Here is a 7,038-nt window from a genome sequence, read left to right as displayed (position 1 = left end):
CTACTTAGTCACATCATAAACTTGTAGACAGCTATTGATTCTTCTTCCTTTCAAATATTTTAGACAAACAGCATAACATAGTCTTTTGATTTCTCATCATGAATCCTTTATTATCAGCCTATTAATATGTATTTAAAGTAAGATATAAATGTAGTCCATATGTTATAGACAGAGTAACATAAAATGCGTGCAGCTGTTTAGGCTAGTAAAAATATACTGTACTTAAAGTTAGTCCAAAATAGTAAATTAACAACAGTTGGTCCTTCCAATTTTGTACTACCAGCTGCTTGCTTGGCCTTTACCAAAGACAGCAATTTGCAGTAGCTTTGCATGACTACTAGCCTCTAAGCCCAAAGCTCCTTCACTGAGGAAGTGGTGTTTAAAAATTATAAAGGGCTAGAATCAGGTTTTGTATTTTAAGTTTGTTTTTAATAGTATCCAAGCACTGCCCGCAGGATGGTCTCATTCTTCATGGATGAATGAGGTATTTTCCATTCCCCCCACATTCAAATTAAAAGCAATTATGTTTTTCTATATTAAGAATTTATTGCATACAGATATAATAATTAAATTATAATGCTCATTGTCCAGAAAGGATAGATACCAATGCAAAATATATTCATGATGCATATATAAATCAGGCTGGTGCTGGATCTCCAGGTTTAAGGCATGGTCCCTAACTTCAGGAAAGAATTAGTGTTTTAAAAAATAATTAGAACTGAATTGAAATTCGTGGCTTAATAGAATTTTTAAAATCCTTTAGAAAAAAATGCACTGATGTCTGAAGAAAGGGAGAGGCCAAGTTAAGATGAACTGTCAATTGAAGGGTACCAAGGTTTGGTGTCTGATAGATTGGTGCACATTGCATTGAAGTTGGCTTCAGAAAAAAATCTAGGATAGCGGGGTACAACAGTGATTGTCAAAGCTGGAATTTTAAATGCCGTACAGATAGTTGTCTGTGTATATAAAATGAAAATGTGTGTCCATATTATCAGGTGCAGTCAGTTGTCCATGCAGAGAGAGGTACCTAATAGTAATGGTAGGTACAGAGAAAGGAGACTTAAATTACCAAAGAAGAGAATATTTGCTGTGAAAATGACTTAACTGTCATGGTTTAAATAATAGTTCATGCATAATAATAATTAATAACCCAACTTTTCTAAATCAAGAATTTTCATACAATCAGTCCTTCTTGTGAGCAACTTTAATCCTTATTTTTTTGCAAACCCAAATGCAGCAGTATAAATAACCTTTTGGGTGGCTGTGTCCAGCTGCGAAATGAAAATGATACTTAAAACCACAGTGGCTATTTTACCTCAAAGTATAAGGAGATGCTATTTTTTCAGTTCCTATAATAGGTAGAATTTGGCCCATAATCACACTTATTTGGACATCATTTGGGCTCTTGGTTTTGCCTCTACTACTGGGGTTGCAGCCATATTGTCCACTGCATTGAAGGTTGTTATTTAGCCTTTGAAACTTGAAGCCTGGAAGATATCCTGAATGTTTTCCTAAGGGGACAGTTTGAACAGGGCTCCTGATCCAACTTTTCATTTCTTCTGTGAAGTAACTGAGGAAATATGCTTCATGTCCCTGAGAATTATAGCACTGAGCCAATTCCAAACTCTTATCAGGTCTTTCTCTCTGATGAATGGATCAAGAGAAACATTTAAAAGGCAACACTTGCCTTTCAGATTAAAGATAATGATTTTTATGCACCTTTATGAGGTAAATTTTTAACTTAAAAATATATCAGAGACTTTTATTGCTCAGTTATCTGTGATTCAGTCTGTCTCTGTAGATTTATGTGCACAATGTACATTTATCCCTAATGAAATGAGAAGTAAAGGAAAAAGTGTCAGTTTTTATTTTGACAGATCAGTATAATGTCTAGGGAGAACAACAGTGGTAGGCACAATAATTCTTCCAAGTTTTAAATTGACATGCTCTGTTGTGTTTTCAGACCTCAAGAAGCAGATTAAGGTCAGGTAAGAGATCTTACTAGACTACTAACATGACTTAATGAAATAAAAATACTTGGAAGCTCTCTTTAGAAGTGCATGATTCAGTTTAGCTTGTTTCCCACTGATTGGAGACAAATGAAAACTCAAAGCTGTAATTTAATTTCCCAGGCACCTCATGCTCAAATTAAGTTTGTTTTTCTACATGTATCAACTAAAATATTTGAAATGTAAGAGCATATTTTTTCTGTGTGGTATGTGTGACTTCAGAGTACAGCTGGAGAGGAAAATTAAAAGTACAGAGGCAGCCATTCTTGTTTATATAACACGGCTAACATCCATCGAGCAACAAATAGGTACCCACAGAGCAATGACAGAACACTGATGGCAGAAATTCTGAATTCAAGACAGTGCCTAGGTTTTGATTTGGGAAGATCTCTGGCGTAGCAGTCAGATATCTCAACAAGCTATGCCTTTGACTATCTAGATTGAGCTTGCAAAAGGCAAGTGAGCTCTTATGACTAAGGGCCTTGTTCCACCTTGTACTTTAAGCTACACAAGTGTTGACTGGTGTAAGTGCTAGCTCAAGTTTGGACCAGTCACACCTCAAGGCTAAAAACCTTCTTTGACTGACCCCCACCTGCACAGCTGTGACTTGCCACTAGAGGGTTGGTGAGCAGGGGCCTGACAAGGCGCTACAGCTGTAAGTTGCTGCTACAGGGTTGCTGAGCCCAGCACAGGCCTCTGTCCCTGTTCTTGGTCGGGGGAGAGGGGGGATGTGAGAGTGGGGTGAGAGGGAGGTGGAAATATGAAGCTGGGAAGCAGGGAGGTAACGGGATGGGTGTGGGTAATGAAAAGTGGAAAGAAAATGGGGGTGGGGGGAAGGGTGGTGAAATGAAGCAAGTCAGCCACTGAAGGATAAAATAAAAAGAATTAAAACAATTAAAAAGAAATAAAGAGGAAGTAAATTAAGGTATCATGTTTTAATAAATTGGGATTTGGGATTAGGGTGTGGGGGTACTGCTTATGCTTCTTGGGGTGGTTATGAGGTGGTAGCAGTAAGGGAAGTTGATTTGGGGGAGCTATTATCCCTTCCCATGAAGGAAGCCCCAGCTCATGGGGACCTAATTTAGTCCCCTACCTTGTTTTCTATTCCTCTCCCCCAAACCCGACTTCTGGACCTGTCTCTGCCCTGCAACCTGGTTAGCTGACATGATCTGCAGGCTGTTTGCACACTCGGTAGGAGGACTTCAAACTAGCTTCAGGTGTTAATGTGAAGACAATCCAGGGGTTCAGAGCTTCAGGAGCCACCTAAGATTAATGCATAACAAGGCCCTAAAACAGTCCTTTGCCAAGCATTAGCATTGGAAATGGATGTCAGGGACAGCAGTGACGGGATCACTCTTCTTGCACCCAAAGGCAACCCCTTCTGGAGAGGGGGAGAGGGGAATGGGAAGAGAGGAGAGGTGCCTGCACTGAAGGGAGAGGGCTGCAGAGAGTGGTAGGAGGAGGGAGCCTTACTTGCTTCGGGGATTCTAGAAAAGTTCCTGGACCTGCTGCCATGCCACAATTTGCCTTGGGTAGTGGAGCTGGAGGGGGCTGCAACCTCCCCAGTGGCACTGGTGGCATCTATCTTCTCACTCCTCTTTTTCTGAATTCCTAGATCTTCCCATGATTGAAGTGAACCCTTTGTTTAGCCATTGTTCTTCATGAACACAGGCACCATACAGTCTGTAAATTCTTCCTGTAAATTCTCTTTCATTCCACACTCCAAATACTTGTGCTTAGATGATCTCTAAATGCAAGGCAGGTACTGTAGGCAGTTGTCATAATGAGTAAACAGGTTAAATAATTGTCTCACCAAGTTAGTTTTTGCTCTGGAGCAAAGCAGAATGTATACCAGGAAGAAGGTAATGTGCAGCAGAGCTTATAAGTGGAAAGAACCTTTTTTTCTTTTAAATTACTGATTGTACCCATTTATCTCTTTGACTCCTCAGACTGGTGTCTTTTTATCTTTGCTTCTGAGTGGCTATGGTTAGAGCCCAGAAAGCCCAACATATTTAATCAAATTTAGTATTCTCTAAGATTATGACCAGCTGGAGAAGCAGTGATTGAGCTGTTTTTGGCAGTTATGAATACAGTGGATTTGCCTGGAATATCAATTGAATCTCATTAGTGATCTCTGGTTCAGGGATTAAAAAACGTCAAATTATGGAGAAAGTGGTTTAGCTTTAGAAAGTAAATTTCAACTGTTGCAACTAAAATGTTACCAAGGTGGCTCCAAATGATAAAATGAAAACCCAATACAAAGGAAAACAAGGAAAACCAAATAAAAAAGAGATTTTCCCTAAGAAAGTATGCATCTTGCACCAGATATTACAAGCCAAGCTGCTTCAAAATGGGGCAGGCTTGAGATCCTCAGAAATATACATCTGAACAGACTTCTTTGTTGTTGTTTTATTATATGGTAAAGGTCAGCAGTAGTGATGTGAGACTTGTCCCTCAGATAGGGATATATTAGAGGCAGACAAAACCGAGCAGTGTTGCAAGTTTAGGAAGTTGCCCTATGCATTTCACTTGGAATTTTGCAGTTGTGGGCTTGATTCTCAGGACACTGAACAACATGTCAGGGATGTTCATTAACTTGCAAAGGTAAACAAGAAATCACAGAAGTCAGTTGAAGCAAAATCTTGCTTGCGCTTGTATTCATTCCTGTCTTTTGTTGCATGTACTCTCAGTAATCCCAAATGATTCTTTTTGGCCTCTAACAGAGTACAAGAAATACTGTATTTATCTTAGCAACTTTATTTCAGTATTTCCTTGTAGAAGGTAAAAAATATTTTAAGGAAGTTTTTTTCACATTCACAAAGTTTGCTGCATCTTATTAAAAAAATACCCCCAAACCAAACCCACCAAACACTTGATTACTCATTTGTAGAACTATTCCAGCGCCGAGTAAAGAGATATAACTTGCCTTCCATATCAATAAACTTTTATTCACTAAATTAAATAGAACTAACTAATTAAGAAAAAGAAAAACCCTCAATCCAGTAAGGCTTTGATCAAAAGCAGAACAGAAAAGAAATTTTACCTCTTCAAAGTCACAGCTTAGAAAACCTAGTTAATAAATCAGAAGAAAACCTTTAATTATTGATATTCATGTACACTGAAAGCAACTTGACAACTTACTGAAGTTGTTGTGGGATTTTTTTGTATTTTGAAAGTGAAAGGAAACAAATATGTAGTGACCAGGAGTGTAGCTGGGGTACTTTATGCGTAGCATTTTCTGTTTTCTTTAATCCTGTGTAAGAGTCCATAATATATAGAGAATATTTTTTCCTATTTTTGTTACAGACCCAGCCAATCGATGGAATAATATATACATCTTAGGGCGCTTGTACATGTTGCCCTGTGACAACATTGTAACATGCTATATTGCCATACGGCACGCTACAGCAATATAGTGATGGGTCTAAATGTGATTGCCAGCTATGTCACTGTAGTGGCATGCTCCCCTGGTATAGTGTGCTGCTATGGTGATGTAGCGGTGAAATCTAACCACGCACTGTGTGCACAGTGCAGTGCCCATGGCAGTAACCAAAAGGAACAACTAAAAAATGGTACCGTAGCAATATCACCATACAGCGACTTGTAGACACGCCTTTAGAGTATTGATATTTTCATCCATTCAGGAAAAAAAGTCCATGAAGGTGGATTCTATAATGTGTTCAGAGTAGGATTTGTTGTTATGTTCTTTTTAGTGTGACACTTTTAGGTTGCGTAAATGTCAGCTTTCTTGGAGCTGAATGTGCAGTCTGGAAAGATTAAAAACTTGTTCTTATTCTAACACTTGTGATGTATTTTTTCACTGCATGGTCACTACTCAGTCCCACTATTATGTATCCATAGTAACATTAGTGCAGTCTCACAGATTTCAATGGCAATTACATGATTATGGTTTAGAAGAGAATTTGGTTCTAAGAATTTTTGTAAACAATTGATAGTAATTGCTGTATGCCATCTCGCTAATACCGGGATTTAGGCTAGTACATTGCTCTCACTTTCTCTTGCCTGTGGCTCTCCACCCACTAAGCAATTGAAGCTACATGGTCATTGGCAATATGGTGGCAGTTGTGTTTCTCTGATAGTCCATGGCAGGTGTTAACCTAGGCTATGTTGTACAGTACATCTTTATTATTGCTCTAAGGGATTCTGCAAATTATTTTCTCCTTCATTTCCATGTCTCCTACTACTCACATGCTTGGATTCTTGGTAATTGCATAGAAACAGGTATTAGAATTATTTTACTGAAGACAGTCTCTCTACATTGCTCATGGGCTGTACATATGCCCGTTGGTGGTTAAAACACTTACCATGTTAAAGACTAACCGGAATAAGTGTTGGAGGAGAGTCCAAAGTGTTGTGTAGTTATGTGAAACACAATGATGCATTGCTAATTCAGTGAGAAGGCTATACTGGGAGACAGCAATATCTATGAATCACCAATGAAGGCTGTCCCATGGAGACCTCTGTGACTCCAAAGCATCATCATGTTGCTGTGCTTCTTTGTGTAGCATGATGCTGCATTGTGCTTGGAGAAAGACTCTGCTAAGTAAACTCAGACACCATGTTGCTTCCAGTAATCCATGTGTTCCTTCTACAGGCAAAGGAGCAAAATGAGGTTGGTTGTCTGTGTTCAGACTTCTTTTTGCAGTACTATGAAAACATTTCCTGAACCACTTGAATTGTTGAAGGTTATGTGTTCTAGATGCGTTTTCCTGATGCTAAGAGTCTCCAATGAGGAAACTTAAGGTGCCTGTACATGGGCATGGAGGCTGTTCCTACATACTGGAATTCCAGTGTGTTGGAGCAGACTTGATTAATCTCACTGTAATGTTCTAGTCCAGTGGGGGCCAACCGTTCTGGCATGTATATAGATTTCATAGACATTAGGGCTGGAAGGGACCTCGGAAGGTCGAGTCCAGCCCCCTGCCCAAAGGGCAGGAAGTCAGCTGGGGTCATAGGATCCCAGCAAGATAAGCATCCAATTTGCTCTTGAAGGTGTTCAGTGTAGGTG

At 39.3% G+C, this 7,038-nt stretch overlaps 1 long non-coding RNA gene across 1 annotated transcript; it reads right to left on the bottom strand.

Annotated features, from left to right (window-relative positions):
• Positions 1–343: 343 nt before the first annotated feature.
• On the bottom strand, positions 344–3,296 carry LOC109288369. The gene is made up of 3 exons (XR_002095119.1): positions 3,211–3,296; positions 2,371–2,375; positions 344–356 (listed from the first exon to the last, which is right to left on the bottom strand). It is a non-coding gene; the product is annotated as an uncharacterized LOC109288369 (long non-coding RNA).
• Positions 3,297–7,038: the final 3,742 nt, after the last annotated feature.

Source organism: Gavialis gangeticus, unplaced genomic scaffold (assembly GCF_001723915.1).
Source record: "Gavialis gangeticus isolate Ggan-Ray unplaced genomic scaffold, GavGan_comp1, whole genome shotgun sequence".
Classification (NCBI taxonomy): Eukaryota; Metazoa; Chordata; order Crocodylia; family Gavialidae; genus Gavialis; species Gavialis gangeticus.
The sequence above is the reverse complement of the archived record's forward strand: the minus strand, read 5'-3'. Positions and strand labels throughout refer to the sequence as shown.